The 18,037-nt window shown below is 39.0% G+C and overlaps 2 non-coding genes across 2 annotated transcripts; both read right to left on the reverse strand.

Annotated features, from left to right (window-relative positions):
• Window positions 1-16,916: 16,916 nt before the first annotated feature.
• Window positions 16,917-16,987, reverse strand: trnag-ccc (transfer RNA glycine (anticodon CCC)). Its single transcript has one exon. It is a non-coding gene; the product is annotated as a tRNA-Gly (tRNA).
• A 654-nt stretch (window positions 16,988-17,641) lies between these two features.
• trnar-ucg (transfer RNA arginine (anticodon UCG)) lies at window positions 17,642-17,714 on the reverse strand. The gene has a single exon. It is a non-coding gene; the product is annotated as a tRNA-Arg (tRNA).
• Window positions 17,715-18,037: the final 323 nt, after the last annotated feature.

Genomic DNA, 18,037 nt, shown 5'->3' on the forward strand with positions numbered 1-18,037 from the left:
TGAATCCACTCATTTGTCTGGCACTTTGGAGAAGTAAACACTAAGCATGCTGGAAATATTGGTGTAGCACACCCTGGGGAATGATGCTTTCAGTCGTCTGTGGTATTTAACGGAGGGGAAACTGTGATGTGACAACAGTGGTGATATATCTGCATCCAATGTATAAAATGAGTAAGTCCAGCTATTTTAAGATGTCCATGGAGGAAACAGATGTTCCGATACCATAATCTCCACAGAAAGTCAACATTACCGAAGTTAAGTCTCTTAATTCTGCAAGCAATGCATTGTACAATAGTAAATCCGTATTAAACACCTGTCAGGTTCAGCACGTCTTCAAATAATAAACCTTGTATTACAGAAAATCCCTCCCTGTAGGACAGAACTGAAGCACTTCAGACAGTAAATGTGGTCTTTAAGGTAGAAAGAAAAAACAGCTTGAAACCATTGTAACTGCTGATCCCACTAGTAAGCATAGTGGATTAAAAAAAAACTGTGATCTGTAACTTATACTTTCAGGAATATCAGCTTCTGTAAATAATTTTTTAATGTTCTGCATTTTAAAATTTATTTTAAACAAGTGAGTGTTTACCTCAGTTAATTCTTCTTTAATCTTTGATTTTTAATCTTTATTAGTTATAGACTGATACCTGTGAGGATGGTTTTCACATTTACTTGCAATTCTCTATTTTACCACATGATGTCACCAATTTGCAATCTCTCTGCAAAGTTTGAAATATACGCATGTAAATAAATATATATTATATTAAATATATGCTCCTTTTTACGCAAAGTATTTTTTTACAGATCACAATTTCTGCGTAAGATGTTTCGTACGCACATTTCAGACCTGTTTTTGTGCATACATACCCTTTATAAATGAAGTCCCTGGTCACCTCTAGTCGGCCCACAAGTAGACGGAGATTCAGATACATTCAGTGCACTAATCTGTCAGGATTCGGCCAGTCGCATTCTGATTGGCTTATCTGCATCTGCTCTGCATATACGTACTTTCATGTATCATTCTGTACTGGCGCTGATACTGGTCCGACATAATTCATAAAGATTGCCTCCTTTAAAACATCATGTCAAAATAGCAAATTTGTTATTGGTCCATTTCAGTCAGATTTGTTTTCTTGCAGTAATAGGTGGTTCTTGGCCAGGTTAAGTGACCAAAGGTACCAGTGTGATCTGTCATTTATACTGCCAGAAAACTCCTCAGATTGGTCTAAACATCCAAACCATACAAAAAAGAGATTTCATACTGTACTCAAACTGAAACTGGCTCAGTTTGAATTGAGCTGAGACTACTTCTTTTAGCTGGAACAAATTTTGATCCACTGGTCTGAGGCATCTTTCACACAAGCTATATTGGTGCAGACAAAACTGGACAGTATGAACCAAATAAGGCATGTGTGAAATCACCTATAGGGTCCGATTTTGGAGCTTAAATGTACACTATGTAACATAATCCTCTAAGTTATTTTATATGCTGAAAATATTCATGTTCAGTTTGAAGGTTCAAGTCAAATCTAACTTAATGCTAGCACATGGTTACATTGGAAACTGGAGAGCTCTTACTCAATTATAGCTGGCACTGAATTTAATTTTCAAATTTAGTTTCTAACTTAAGTTTGCATTTTTTTCAGTATGCATATTATTGCTCAAAAGAATCTGAGATAGGTCTTTAGCCTCGGATTAAATTTAGAGCTGTTTCCCAACACAGCCTGGAAATCATCAGCTTATTTAATCTCTGAAGTGACTGATGGAAATGTTTAGCACATAAATAATAACATTTTTTCATCACATTTTTGACACTGGAAGTTCAGAGGGTGGTGGCCATAGGATTCCGAATTGCTTGTGAATATGAATATTGGGCTGATTTGATGTATTTTCATGCATAACCTTTGCTGAGGAAAGCCAGTCTCATCCAGGCCTGGCTGAGTGCTGTGTTTATTTATGCTTTCAGCTGTGAAATGTCAGTGTGACAGGGGCACCACACAGGCAGAGACGAGAAGCTACTGTAGCTACTGACCCCAATTTATGAAAGGTGCGGGGGAGACTCGTTCAATACTTGAAAAAAACAGAGGAATGTATCATTGTCATGCATCCAGCATCCTCATAGTTAACACTGCTAACTAGCTATTTACTTAAAAGTAGTCATTTAAATGTGTGTATAAGTGCAAAGACATACTGGGAGTCAAATGCTGCTGTCATATCAAGTCTTTAAATGCTACTTTAAACTATTTTAATTATTTTTTTCCATTTTTAAACACAATTTATAAATGTGTATCTGTATTCAAACTTAATTAATAATTAATTAATAATTGTATAAATATTATTTATGTAAATATAATATTATTTATGAAGCATTATATGGAAATCAATACTTTATATTATCTTTAAATATCTGGCATAGAAAAGCATGTAAATCTGCTTTTAAATGTTTTACAAATAGCTATAATTTCTTATAAAGCACTTTATAAGGAATGAGTTATAACAGTGATTATATATTATAACCCATATGTTTTGCGTGTTTGCAATATTATTATCAAATTGTTTTATAATGCATTATAAAACACAAGATTATGCATGTATAAAGCCTCGCTTCAAAAGAGGTAACTGAGCTATGTTCATTGAGTAATGTGTAGTGCAGCGCAATTATCACTACTGCACGATGCTGTTGTGGGCGGCTGCCCTATGTGGCCCGATATCGATACCGATACCAATACATGGTGGTGGTGGTGGTGGGGGAGGGTATGGTTTTTGGGGTAAGCTTGAGTATCAATCTTTTTACATGAATATTGATCAATACTAATACCAGCGTTGGTATCGATATTATCGATGTTTGGATCGATCCGCCCACCTCTACAGCACTGTGTAAAAGCCATTTGAGTCTCATGCTCTATTTCTTTTGTTCTCTTTAACTTTCAGTCTCATCTTTCTATTGCCTTGCCTTTTTTATCCTTTGTTTTCTCACTGGTACCCTACTGAAGCTTTTATATTTCTACAACTATCACTGCGCTTCTTTATCCTCATTGTTTCTTTTACTTCATTCTCTCATGGTGTGTTTCTCTTCCTCACTCTGGCAATTATCTCTCTCTCTTTCTATCTCTGTGTATCTTATAACCTGTTTCATTTTCTGTCCATGTCTTGCTTTTTTCTCATTTTATCTTTTTTCTCATTCCTACTATGTGCATATCACTCCCCCTAGTTGACTCTTCCTTTCACCTTCCCACTGCCGACTTCCATGCTCTCTCTCTCTCTCTCTCTCTCTCTCTCTCTCTCTCTCACTCCATGCAGTATTACTAAAACATAGCAATAACTAGAAGAATAATAACTACAACAAATAAATATATTTATAGAGTAATTTTAAAAATAAGTCTTCAACTTAAATTTTCTTCTTATTTTTATTACTATTATCATGATTAGATGAAATATTTTTTTTTACATTTTTAACATAGCTTATTGTGGTTGGAGTCAGTAGGAAGGTGATAAGCGGCATGCGGTTTTGTGGTTTGGGTTAAAGTGTGTGGTTTACTGGGGGTAGGACTTGGTAGTGTTTCACGCTGTCTCTCATGCTGTTTCATAATTACCAACAAGGGGGAACCTGTGTCACTTTCCAAAAACGCTTTTTAATTTCACCAATTCTGTAAAAATTTCACATGCATTTTTGAAATTTCAAAATTTGATCTTAATTTTTCACACTGAAAAACAAGAATTTGCAATTCTGTTGACCTCACCAGTCTCGGGCGGCCAAGACTGTACTGGTCGATTTCTATGGTCAGGCAGTGGTCACTGAGTCTGTACTTGACCAGGATCTGTCTCTGATTTGTATCTCCGACAGTGAGGCTGCAGATAACAGCTTCAACTAGTTCTGATTATAGGATTATTGTTTATTTTGCTGAGGTTTATGAGTTGTTAGAGGATTAAAATCCTTAGGACCAACTGACTGAGGGAAGTTTTCTCATGTTTCAGTTGTTGACTGTGCATTGTCTCTAAGTGCAGCATTTATCCATATCCCTCCATAATTCCCCTTCGTTTTTCCTGTTGACCCCCATCTTTTTTTCTCTGAGTTAAAATGAGGCTCATCCCTCTTTTGTCAATTCTGTGGCTGATAGTATAAATGTGGTGGTCTTTCTCTGCTAAGCAAGGCACCACGATTCACCCTCCCCCTTTCCAACTCAGCCCCCTGCCCTAATAGAGCTATCTGTCACTCTGATATGACTTCGTACCTAATGTTTATTGAGTTTTATTTCCAGCAACAACCATTAAAGCAACAAGTGAAACACACTGGTAGGAGAGAAGGTTCCCAACATTTTACTATGAGGAGATGTGCAATATAGATAGAAAACTGTCAGAAAATTAGGAAAAATTGGCAGCAGGGAAATTTTCTATACTTTGTGCCTATGAATATAAATGGCAGGCACTTGAGCGGTGGTCTCACCCCTGGCCTCCATCTTCAGCAGTTGTTTTAGCATAATAAGCACATTAACTCCACCCATGTACGTGCACACACACACACACACACACACACACACACACACACACACACACATACACTGGACTCTGCTCTCAAGATGAATCTTTCCCTACCACATAAAATAATTTACAAACATTATCTCTCTTCATGAATTATTCACTGAGAGTTAGAGAGTTCAAGGAAAGTGCTTCCTGTGGATGAGATCAGAGAGGGAGAAACCAACACACTACATTCTCTCTCTCTCTCTCTCTCTCTCTCTCTGTGTCTGAGTTTTGAGCACTGAGACATAGTTTCAGTTTTTCTATTTCTTTCTCTATATCTCCCTTTCTCCAGTTTCCCATCCCATCCCTTTTCTTTTTTCTTCTGTCTTTCTCTCACTCTCCATCTCTCTCTGTTAAACACTGATATATATTTTTTATCATTTAAGTTAATCAATTGCAATAAGCTGCAGATAGAAAAAGAGCTTTAAGACATTTCTTTGCGTCTCATGGTTATTTCAATTTTTTTTTTGGTTCATTTTCATATTTAAATTTCTTCTAAAAGGTACGGCTGAATATATTTTTACAGGGTTCCTTGAGGGATTAAATACAGACACGTTGCTTCCCCGAGGCTGCTTTTGAACATTTCTTTAGAAAACTAAATAATAAGAAAATGTCTCTCACTGTTTGTCATGTATCTTTTTTATTTTAATAATCTGCAGAAGCTTCTGGGATTTTATTTTCTGCTAGTGAAATTTCCTTGAAGATGACATTTAAGATGTGATTATTGCACCTGAGCACACATCGGAAAACAGCTGAACAGAAAGTTAGGTCCTGAAGAGAATATCAACCTTGACATCAAGGCCTTTTGACATATTCGTAATAAAAACCCTGCCTACACCTGAGGTAAACATCTGTACTTTTTTTTTGACTAATTTTTATAACTCCCCCATATATCAAAGCTGTCTTATGTCGTAACATCTTCTGGTGGTGTCAAAATGAAAAGAGGAAACCAGTCTGGATGCAATAATTTCTTTTATTGTGTGCTCAGGTTCCAGGATGAGGTCTAGAAGATCCAGAAGGTCTCAGATGTCTGAGATTGAATACAGCCTTTGTCCAGGCCTGTGTCCAGACTGTGTCTAGGCCTGAATCAGAAATACTTTATTGATCCCAGAGGAAATTGCAGTTATTAAAGTTGCAACCATAACCATTCATGTAAAAGAATTAAAAAAATGTAATAATAATAAAAAATAAAAAAAAACCAAGAAAGACACAGTGGCACAGCAGGTAGTGTTGCAGTCACACAGCTCCAGGGACCTGGAGGTTGTAGGTTCAAGTCCCGTTTCGGGAGACTGTCTGTGTTTTGACTGTCACAGTTTGGTGTGTTCTCCCTATGTCCATGTTGTGGTTTCCTCTGGGTGCTCCAGTTTCCTCCCAAAACACAAAAACACACATTGGTAGGTGGATTGGTGACTCAAAAAGTGTCCATAGTTGTGAATGTGTGTCACCCTGTGAAGGACTGGCAGCCCTTCCATGGTGTGTCCCTGCCTTGTGCCCAGTGATTCCAGGTAGGCTCTGGACCCACCGCGACCCTGAACTGGATAAGCAGTTCCAGACAATGAGTGAATGAAATTATTGCACTATGAACCATAGTGTCACACACTGAGGGAGAAGTTATCGAGTTAGGTGGCCACAAGTAGGAATGACCTCTTGTGGTGCTCTGTAGTCCATTTTAGTGGACCTCCTGTGGCACTCTGTAATGCATTTTGGTGGACTGTGTCTAAATTGACCATATATATTGGACACACTAAATTTAGGGGTGAGTTAAGGGAGCGTGTGACCCTTCAAAATGTGCTTGATGTTAATAATTAATAATTTACAACACTTACAAATTACTTTTTTTGTTGAAACAAGCAGAGATTCGAGTGACACATTAAATCTGGAGAGGGAAATTTATTGTTTAGAATGAATGAATGTATTATTTGTGGCATGTACAGGACGGTAAACCACATGTCAAATCCTTTCATTTGGTCCGAATGTACTGGTTTAATAGCCTACAATCCTGCTTACCTTCCTACCTCTCCATCTGTCCACATATGAGGGCTCTGCTTTTCTGCATGTGGTACTCATTGTTCACAAGATTTACACAGCTAAACCTGCACATTGCTGAAAGCTAGTGAGCTAGTTGCAAAGGAATTGCAGAGAAAAGTCCTCCAATACCAACAACTTTCAGTGCTAAACAAAAAACCCTCCAAACTCTCTTGAGGACTTCTTCAGCTGTAGTCAGGCTTTGTGTATTAATGTGGTCTGGGTTAATGGCTTTGGAATAAAGACTGAAGGTAGGAGTAGAGGACTGATTATCTACTTCAGCTTCAGTGGAAATACACTCCTGTGCAGGAGTCTTGTTTACATAGGACACTCCCCAGTTGTGCCTTATTTACATGTAATTCATGCCAATGTTTCATTACATTTAATTCTTAAATCATAGCATTTAATTCTTAATTCATGAAGTTATTTCTACTAAGAACCAATAAGAGAAAAGCATTAAATAAATTTTGAGCCAATGGTTATCATCATAAGTAGTGGGAACATAGCTCATTTACTTGCCAGAGCTTTAGTGCATCATAATTACAATGTTTTAAAATAATAAACGTGAAATATCTTACTTTTTCTACTCTTACACTCCGAAAACCGTTTTGTTTATTCTGAGTGGAAAAGTATTCAAAACGAGCAGTTTGTTTGCGGTGGCAAACAACTTACCACAACCGAAAGCAGGGACTTGAACTTGCACTTAAGCTTCATGTGGACAGATCCACAATCACTTTACTAATAACTTAAAGAGCTTTTATAGGCAATACATTCTTATAACGACCCAAAGTCTCAGTACACCTAAGCATTAAGGATACACACAAAGGATGACAACACAAATTCATTAAGGCATAAAACAGAAACATTAAAACAGTCTCTTAAATCAGAAATTAATGAAAACTATTGTTTGGGCTTGTTACATACTGAATAATATTTGATTTTGCCAGTAAGTCATGACTGGTTGACCAAGCTTCTTAGAGGTTTTGGCTTCTGAGATGAGAACAGGCTCGATTTGAGGGAATAGGAGACCCTGCATTGCATGTGAAATAAAGATTCTCCCTGAATGCTCTTATCTATAGGCTGGATGTTGGCTTGGAAGCTCCATTAGAATTGACCTGCCTGGGCTTTGATCATGTGGCTGCTGCCTTGTGAATCCACATGCCCGTGATGTCTGTGTGTGCAGTTGTGAGCTTGTCTCTGTGCTGCTGACATACACACATAGCAAACATTCTTCTGTCTCATTCTTTCTGTTTAAATGACACTGTGGCAAAATAGTGACATTCTACATATCTGCAATATTTTAATATTTCAAAGTGTGAGTTTACAGGGGAAATTAAAAAAAAAATAGTTTAATAATTGTTCAAAGGCTGCACATTGTATTTGAGAGTTACATGATAGAGCTTGTTCATTCATTTTATTTCTATTTTATTTTCCTAAGGAATAAGTGTCACCTTGCAGTGACAACTTCTGCTCTCAGAACATTGTTCTGAGTTTATTTCATTCAGCCACATTTAAATTAGTGTCATCTGGATCACAAACACCATTCCAGCCATCCCAAATGCATTGGATGTAGTGCCATTTTCAAGTTAGTGCTTGGTGATTTTACACCCTTCTAGCTGACACTTTGCATTGAGCATGGTGAGCTTAAGCTTGTGCACATATGCTATAGTGCATCCCATTATACGTTATTCTTGCTTATTGTAGTGGACCCAGATCAAGAAATGAAAAATTAAGACTCTTACTCTCCACTCTGATGATAAGTTTTGGGACAAGACCTACATTCCGCAGAGTGTGTGTGTGTGCTAAGAGACTCCGCACCCCCCCCACCCCCCCACAAACACACACACAAACCCACGCACACACCTATGTCTGACAACAAAGGCTAAGCAGAACACTTTTCCTTGACCCCCCAAATAACCACTCCCCCTTCTTCTGGAATGTAAAGTGAAAACCCAAGTTTATGACCCCATTAAGCCTAAAAGGTCAATCAGAGCCTTAGAGACCAGGATTAAAGTACCCCAGCTTTATTGCCATCAGCGTCAGGATGGCAACCCCTTATCTAATTGTAAAAATCAACAGATGACCCAGTCTCGCAACTCAAACCAGTTCAAACCAGACAAACAGCATGGACCAACAGTGCTCCCAAGTGGACATTTGCGAAATCACTTTTCGCCCTATCTCCCTCTAAACACATAATGGACGCATATGGGACACTGTTTATAAACATGTTTTATGCAATGTGTATTAATGTTATCCTCTGTTATTCTCAGGTGACTGTCTACTCACTAACCGAGTGATGTAAATTACTGTTTCAATCACCAGGAAAAATTCCTCTCTCCATTTAGAAAGACGAATTAATTTCTAACATCTAGAATAGTTGAAAGTCACGTGAACCTCAGACCCAGGATCCAATCAGAGAATAGAGACCTCCCAAATGGGCGTGACCGCGCCTCCTATTGAAAAAGGGGAGCCATTACATATATTTTAACAGATTAACATTTCTGTTGTCGTCATAATCTGCTTCCCAGAGTCTGTGACTGCAGGATAGGTCAGCGAGTGGTGGTTTAAAGTACCAAAGTATGAATCAAAGCTAGAAAAAATTTCACAGTATAAGCTGTCTTGATTATTGCCCACAAGTCAGTTCACAAATGATTTTAATGAGCAAAAACATGAAACATTTTTTCAAGATAATAACAGTGTTGTCCTGCTATTATGTATGATTCCCATTGATTGAGACCAGGTTTTCATCTTTTATCTGAATCCAGCATTGTCCAGATCAACTGAATTTTTGAATATGCTTTTAAATGTGGTCTCAGGGCAAACAGGGTAAACTGACATCTCTTTTGGGGCTAAGTATTGTCTCATTTACCATACAGTACAGTCTTGTGATGAAATGCAATAGAAAGAGCAGTGTCTACACATTCAGAGAGTAATTTAACTGTATTTCTGCACTGCAGTATGCACTGCAGATTGCAAGGTCGAATTTGATGCACAAGTGAATTGTTCAGTGCCAGGGATTAAACATGGTTAATGAGAAAAAGATTTACTTTCATAAGGGTGTCATGGTATTTGCTTATGGATTCATGAATGTCATGTGTAAAGCAAAATAAAAAGCAATTACTGTCATCTGTAATCACAGCAACACCAACAAAAAAAGCTAGTGTCAGTTGTCATAACATACTATGTCATGTCACCCCAGAAACGCAAAAGTCACCAAAAGTCTATTTTATTTGACACAGCTGTTATGTCTTCTTGACAACAAAGTTGAAAAAAGAAGCTTTTGGAATGAGTGCTTAAGTGTTTATGTATGCTTGAGCATTTATACAGTGCCTTGCGAAAGTATTCAGGCCCCTTGAACTTTTCAAACTTTTGCCACATTTCAGGCTTCAAACAAAGATATAAAATTATTTTTTTGTGAAGAATCAACAACAAGTGGGACACAATTGTGAAGTGGAATGAAATTTATTGGATGTGTCAAACTATGACAAATTAAAAAACTGAAAAGTGGGGCGTGCAATATTACTCAGCCACTTTAATACTTTGTAGTGCCACCTTTTGCTGCAATTACAGCTGCAAGTCGCTTGGGGTATGTCTCTCAGTTTTGCACATCGAGAGACTGAAATTCTTGCCCATTCTGCCTTGCAAAACAGCTCAAGCTCAGTGAGGTTGGATGGAAAGAGTTTGTGAACAGCAGTCTTCAGCTCTTTCCACAGATTCTCGGTTGGCTTCAGGTCCGGATTTTGACTTGGCCATTCCAAAACCTGGACACGTTTGTGAACCATTCCATTGTAGATTTGGCTTTATGTTTTGGTTCATTGTCTTGTTGGAAGAAATCTCCATCCCAGTCTCAGGTCTCTTGCAGACTCCAACAGGTTTTCTCCCAGAATGGTCAAGTATTTGGCCCCATCCATCTTCCCATCAATTTTGACCATCTTTCCTGTCCCTGCTGATGAAAAGCAGGCCCAAACCATGATGCTTCCACCACCATGTTTGACAGTGGGATGGTGTGTTCAGAGTGACGAACTGTGTTGCTTTTACACCAAATATTGTTTTGCATTGTGGCCAAACAGTTCGAATTTGGTTTCGTCGGACCAGAGCACCTTCTTCCACATGTTTGGTGTGTCTCCCAGGTGGCTTGTGGCAAACTTTAAATGAGACTTTTTATGGATATCTTTGAGAAATGGCTTTCTTCTTGCCACTCTTCCATAAAGGCCAGATTTGTGCAGTGTATGACTGATTGTTGTCCTATGGACAGACTCCCACCTCAGCTGTAGATCTCTGCAGTTCATCCAGAGTGATCATGGGCCTCTTGGCTGCATCTCTGATCAGTCTTCTGCTTGTTTGAGATGAAAGTTTAGAGGGACGGCCAGGTCTTGGTAGATTTGCATTGGTCTGATACTCCTTCCATTTTAATATGATTGCTTGCACCGTGCTCCTTGGGAAATCTTTTTGTATCCAAATTCTGCTTTTAACTTCTCCACAACAGTATTCCAGACCTGCCTGGTGTGTTCCTTGGGCTTCGTGATGCACTCTGCACTTTGAATAGAACCCTGAGACTGTCACAGAGCAGGTGCATTTATACAAAGACTTGATTAGATCTGGCAACCCGTTTGGCTGTTTCTGTACCCGTTTGGAAGCTGTTTTGATCGCTCGGGTTTTCCTGTTTACTCGTTTCCACTGTTATTTCTATATTTATATCTGTTTTTATAACCTACTAACCATCCATAGATCTATCTTTTAGATTGTCTCCGCAGGAATATTCATTACAGAGGCACTAAAACTGCCGCTGGACCCTGGAGTAACGTTCTTGGTGTAAGTTACTAAAATCAAATAAAAGCGGTAAGTACCTGCAATTCCATGGCTACTACTGGCTGTTTTGCCTGCTCAGAGTGTGGCATGTTTAGTTTAACCCCCTTTTCCACCTCTAGCGATAAAGATAGTGGTTGTGTTTGTACTAAGTGTCAGCTAGTTAGCTCTCTGGTGGATAAAGTGGACCAGCTAGAAGTGCGCATCCGGAGCTTATTATTGTTAAGGGATAAACAGCGAGATTCAGTGTTAGCAACTCCGGGTGCCTTAGGGAGAGTTAGCACCCCCACGACTCCGGCGTTAGAGCCCTCACAGCGGGGTGAATGGGTGACGTCTTGGTGTCATAGCCGGAAAGCTAAGGCTGATGCTAACGCTGAGGCCAAAGCTAGCCCACCGGGACACCACGCTCCTCCGATTCGCGTGTCAAACAGGTTTGCCCTGCTCAGCGAAGCACCCGCTGAGGAGCCTGTTAAGAGTGCTCTGGTTATAGGAGACTCTATTGTTCGACACGTGAAATTAGCTACTCCTTTAGGGGCGCCGGCAGTAACAGTTAGCTGTTTATCGGGAGCCAGAGCGCCGGATATTAGTGGCAACCTTAGACTGTTAGCTAATAGGAGATATTCGAGGGTAGTCATTCATGTAGGGGCCAATGATATTCGTCTGCGGCAGTCTGAGGTAACTAAGGGTAATATTACAGAGGTGATTAAACTGGCCCAGACGATGTCCGATGCCGTAATCTGCTCTGGCCCCATACCAATTAGTCTTAAACAATGTGACACCTTCTCTTCTTTTGAGGTACTCTCCACTATTATTACAAATCCGGTCACAAAAAAGGACGCATTTTTATTATGCAACATTTATAGACCACCAGGGCCTTACTTAGAATTTCTGAAAGAATTCAGCGATTTTGCTACAAACCTAGCGGTGTGCAATCATAAAGTTATAATTGTAGGAGATTTCAATATCCATTTTGAGAAGGAAAGTGACCCACTAAAAAAGGCATTTACCTCAATCTTAGACTCTATTGGTATTTCTCAAAATGTAACAGGGCCTACACACTACTGCAGCCACACTTTAGACTTAGTTCTGACACTAGGTCTTAACATTGATAAAATTAATATCTTACCGCAATCCTCAGCAATCTCCGATCATTACTTAATTTCATATGAGCTACGTTTTAGCCATAATATATGTAAGAACCCTCGCTATTCTACAAGGCGTATAATAAAACCATCTACCGCCCTACAATTTATAGAAAACCTACCAGAACTATCGACCCCAGTTCCAACTCCATCAGACCCAATGGACCTAGATGTACTAACTGATTACCTAGAAAATACCTGTCAATCTACTTTAGAAAAGGTAGCACCACTTAAACATAAAAGTATAAGACAGAAAAAGCTCGCACCATGGTATAATGATAAGACCCGTACTTTAAAACAAACATTACGAAAACTAGAGCGGAAATGGCGATCAACCAAGCTTGAAGTGTTCCATTCTGCCTGGAAGGACAGCCTTATAGAGTATAGAAATGCCCTCACTAAAGCTCGCTCAGCATATCTGGCCTCGCTGATCTCCAATAATAAAAATAATCCGAGAGCACTGTTTAGTGTGTTTTCTAGAATTACAAAAAATCAAGCAGGTTCTGAACAACTAATTCCAGCAACTCTTACCAGTAAAGATTTTATGGACTTTTTTAATAATAAAATTGAGAATATTAGACAACAAACTCAAGCCACAGGATCAAATCCATCCTGGCTGCCACCCGATGTGAATGATATAAAACATAATATAACTGTAAAAGAAAGACTTGAAACCTTTTACCCACTCCCACAATTAGAACTACAGAAGATTATCACCTCCGCAAACTGTACAACTTGCACACTTGATGCAATTCCCACAAAGTTGCTCAAAGAAGTACTACCAGCTATTATCGATCCTCTTTAAACTATAGTAAACTCATCCCTTAGTCTGGGCCGTTATTAAACCTATGATCAAGAAACCAAATCTTGATGCTAGTACACTGTCTAATTACAGGCCTATTTCTAATTTGCCATTTCTGTCCAAGATCTTAGAAAGAGCTGTGGCCCAACAACTTAGTTCATATCTACATAAGAATCATATATATGAAAAATTCCAATCTGGATTCAGGCAACATCATAGTACAGAGACAGCTCTAGTCAAGATAAAAAATGATCTTCTTCTTGCCTCTGATCAAGGCCACGTATCCCTGTTGGTGCTTCTTGACCTAAGCGCAGCCTTCGATACAATAGACCACAATATTCTCATAGAAAGGTTAGAAAACATGGTTGGAATCACAGGGACAGCCCTATTATGGCTCAAATCTTACTTAACGGAACGTTATCAATTCGTAAAAGTAAACAATCTAAATTCAAATTATTCTAAAGTAAGATTTGGAATTCCACAAGGCTCTATTTTAGGACCATTATTATTTACACTATACATGTTACCGCTAGGCACAGTTATAAGAAACCATGACATTAACTTTCACTGTTACGCAGACGACACACAATTGTATATTTCAGCCAAGCCCGATGACAAACACAGATTAAAGAAAATAGAGGACTGTGTAAAAGACGTGAAAGGCTGGATGTTGCGTAACTTCCTCCTTCTAAACAGCAACAAAACAGAGGTCCTGCTTTTGGGTCCAAAAGTGGCAAGAAATAAATTATCAGATTTAATTTTAAATCTAGCTGACTTTCCAGTTAAACCTGGTTCAGCAGCAAAAAATCTTGGTGTCATAATTGACCCGGATTTATCATTTGATCAACACATAGGTAGTATCACTAGGACAGCTTTTTTACATCTTTGCAATATTGCTAAGATTAGAAATGCCTTATCCCTTCAGGACGCAGAAACATTAGTACATGTCTTTATTACTTCAAGGCTTGACTACTGTAACGCACTACTGTTAGGATGCACCAGCAGCAATTTAAGAAAACTTCAACTAGTTCAAAATGCTGCAGCTAGGGTTCTCACTAAAACTAGAAAATTTGAACATATCAGCCCAGTTTTATCATCACTTCATTGGCTGCCTGTTAAATTCCGCATTGACTACAAAATTTTGTTATTAACATATAAAGCTCTACATGGGCTTGCTCCTGAATATCTTCAAGATACAATTTCCTATTATGAGCCTCCACGTTCACTCAGATCACAGAATACTGGATTTTTAATTGTTTCCAGAATTCAGAAGGCCTCAGCTGGGGGAAGAGCCTTTTCTTATAAAGCCCCCAGACTCTGGAATGATCTTCCAGAAAATGTTCGGGACTCAGACACAGTCGCAATCTTCAAATCTAGGCTAAAAACACATTTGTTTAGTTTATCTTATGGTAGCTAATGCTCCCCCATAGATAAAGGCGGCAGATCCGGGGGGTCCATGGACACAGGGAATTATAGTAAACTGAGACGCTGGTGCTGTCGTCCCGCCGCTTCTCGCCATCAATCAGGTTTGTTGACGGTGGAGCGGTGTCTGTGTGTCCTCCTGGTTCTCTCCTTTTAGTTAAAGCTGAGTCATTAGCCACACTCTGGAAATTTTCATATTTTCTACTTTATAAACACAAAACAGTTCAAAACTAATTCCATCCCTTTACATCTTTCCGAGTAAACAACTGCCCACCTGTCTGTCTGGACACTGATGGATGACTGTCGAGACCCTCCTCCACGCTTCAGACCAGCTGCCCACGCTCCAACAACCACCAAGTGCCTTGAAGCTGTCCCTACACTGAAGTTCGCATGGACTACTAACTATCATCACCTGTAGATTGACCAGAGGAGGATGGGTCACCCCTTGTGAGCCTTGGTTCCTCCCAAGGTTTCTTCCTCAGCTGGGGGAGTTTTTCCTTGCCACTGTCGCCCCTGGCTTGCTCACTTGAGGGTTTTACATTTGTCTTTTACATTTCATGTCAAATCTTTGTCTTACTGGAATTCTGTGAAGCTGCTTTGTGACAACATCAGTTGTGAAAAGCGCTATATAAATAAATTTGATTTGATTTGATTTGATTGCACACAGGTGGATTCTATTTACCATCATCAGTCATTTGGGACAACATTGGATCATTCAGATATCTTCACTGAATTTCTGGAGTTAGTTTGCTGAAGTCCAGTGAAGATATCTGAATGATCCATTTTTTTACTTTCAGTAAAGGGGCCGAATAATATTGCACGCCCTACTTTGTTTTTTCATTTGTTAAATAGGTTTGATACATCCCATAAATTTCATTCCACTTCAGGATTGTGTCCCACTTGTTGATTCTTCACAAAAAAATTATTTTATATCTTTATGTTTGAAGCCTGAAATGTTGCAAAAGGTTGAAAAGTTCAAGGGGCCTAAATACTTTCGCAAGGCATTGTAAGTCTTTATGTATGCTTAAGTCAGTTGTGACTATGCATCTATTTACTCATCTCCTTTTGTGTTCATGAACAACCATGGTAACCATGCTTAATGGTAACCATTAGGACACTGGGAACATAAAAGCACAGAAGTAAAGAAACTTTGTTCATTCGTTCATTCATTATCTGTAACCGCTTATCCAATTCAGGATCGCGGTGGGTCCAGAGCCTACCTGGAATCATTGAGCACAAGGCAGGAATACACCCTGGAGGGGGCAAGAAACTTTGTGCTGCAGATATTGCTTTCTCACCTGAAAGAGCACAATAGAATTCACAATTGTGTTTAGAATTTGGCATTCATTTTGTTTGTTTAACAGAGTCAAAAAGAGCAACCCACTGGATGCGCCAGCCGGGAATCAAACCCAGGTTAAAAGAATGGGAATCTCACATGATACCACTATATCACTGGCACTTGTTCATGCAGAGCAGCAGGTTTTCATCATAGATATAACACTAGGATAGACAGCAGATTAACAATGAAATTTTGGATCCTACGTGTACATTTATTAACAGATAACATTCTGTTTTTCCAGTACGTCCCCAAGTGCAGAGTGAATTTTAGTTTCTTGTCACCAAGATGTGTGATTTAGATTGTGGCTTTCACGAGGACTTGGCTATGCCATTTCCTTCATCACAATGTTGTGCACTTTGAAATTCACTAAAAAATAAAGTTGAGGACAAGAGAGTAGAGGTTGCAAGAGGCAGGCGATGAGCTTAATTTGTCTGGTGAGCTGAGCGGTATGGCTGTTGTTACTGAGTGTAAAATTCCGCCTACCTCATAACAACTTTCGTTGACTTAAGACAGCTGTGTCTCTTGCAGTTCATTCAGAATATAGATCTTGGAACCAAAGCCAACGATTTTTAATGGCTGGGACTTAATTCGATTAGGACAAGTTGGTTTACTTGTGAATGTATTCCCTCTAGTCACATATCAGTTAGCACTAACAGGACGAGGCGACACAATAGTCAGTACAGAGATATTGTGGTAATCATTAGGGCACTGGGAACATAAAAGCACAGAAGTAAAGAAAATTTTCGCTGTAGATATTGCTTTATCACCTGAAAGAGCACAATAATATTCACACCTGTGTTTAGCATTTGGCAATACATTTTGTCTTGTTTTACAGAGTCATGAAAAGGAACCCATTGGTTGCGCCAGCCGGGAATCGAACCCGGGTTACAAGAATGGGAATCTTGCATGATACCACTACACCACTGGCACTTGGTTAACAGCAAAATTTTGAATCCTATGTGTACATTTATTAACAGATTACATTCTCTTTTTACAATACATCTCCAAGTGCAGATTGAAGTTTAGTTTATGGTCACCAAGATGTGTGATTTAGATTGATATGCCGGTATTAGTGATTTGAGATTCCAAGGTCTACATTTTCAACCCAAAACTTTTTTTTTTTCCATTACATAAAAACAGATTCAAATAGGGTTCCTACAGACAATTTGTAGCCCAAAATAGATTTCAATTTATCCTGTTTCCCCTGAGACAAGAGTGGATTGACATATTCAAAAATTCAGATGATTTGGTCAGTGCTGAATTCAGCTAAAAATCAATACCTGCTCTCAAGAATAATGCAAAATAGCAGGACATAATATTTACTGTCTTGAAAAGAACGCAATGTTACTTTTCACGTTTTATAAGATTGCGCTCATTGAAATCACTCAGAAATAAACGTGTGGACAAAGATTTAGGCTGTGGCACATAATATGGCAATTCTTGCAGTTTGTGTCCTGTCAATACAATTCCTCTTAAAGATAAGACTGCCCAAGGAATCATGCAGAGGATTTTATAGAAAGTCCATAGACCAATGCGGCTGAACGCCATTTGGCATGATATGCTTTTTCCATCTAATTTATAAGTTGACCCAGATGGGACTCCAACCCACAATCCTCAGCTCCGAAGGCTGATGCCTTATCCATTAGGCCACTGGGCCTCTGCACTAATTGATAAAGTTGTAACAAGCTTTATATGTGCTCATGCATCTGTTTACTCATGTCCTTTGGCTTTCACGAGGACTTGGCTATGCCATTTCCTTCCTCACAATGTTGTGCACTTTGAAATTCACTAAAAAATAAAGTTGAGGACAAGAGAGTAGAGGTTTCAAGAGGCAGGCGATGAGCTTAATCTGTCTGGTGAGCTGAGCTGTATGGCTGTTGTTACTGAGTGTAAAATTCCGCCTACCTCATAACAACTTTCGTTGACTTAAGACAGCTGTGTCTCTTGCAGTTCATTCAGAATATAGATCTTGGAACCAAA

This window comes from Hoplias malabaricus, chromosome 11, assembly GCF_029633855.1.
Source record: "Hoplias malabaricus isolate fHopMal1 chromosome 11, fHopMal1.hap1, whole genome shotgun sequence".
In the NCBI taxonomy this organism is placed as follows: Eukaryota; Metazoa; Chordata; class Actinopteri; order Characiformes; family Erythrinidae; genus Hoplias; species Hoplias malabaricus.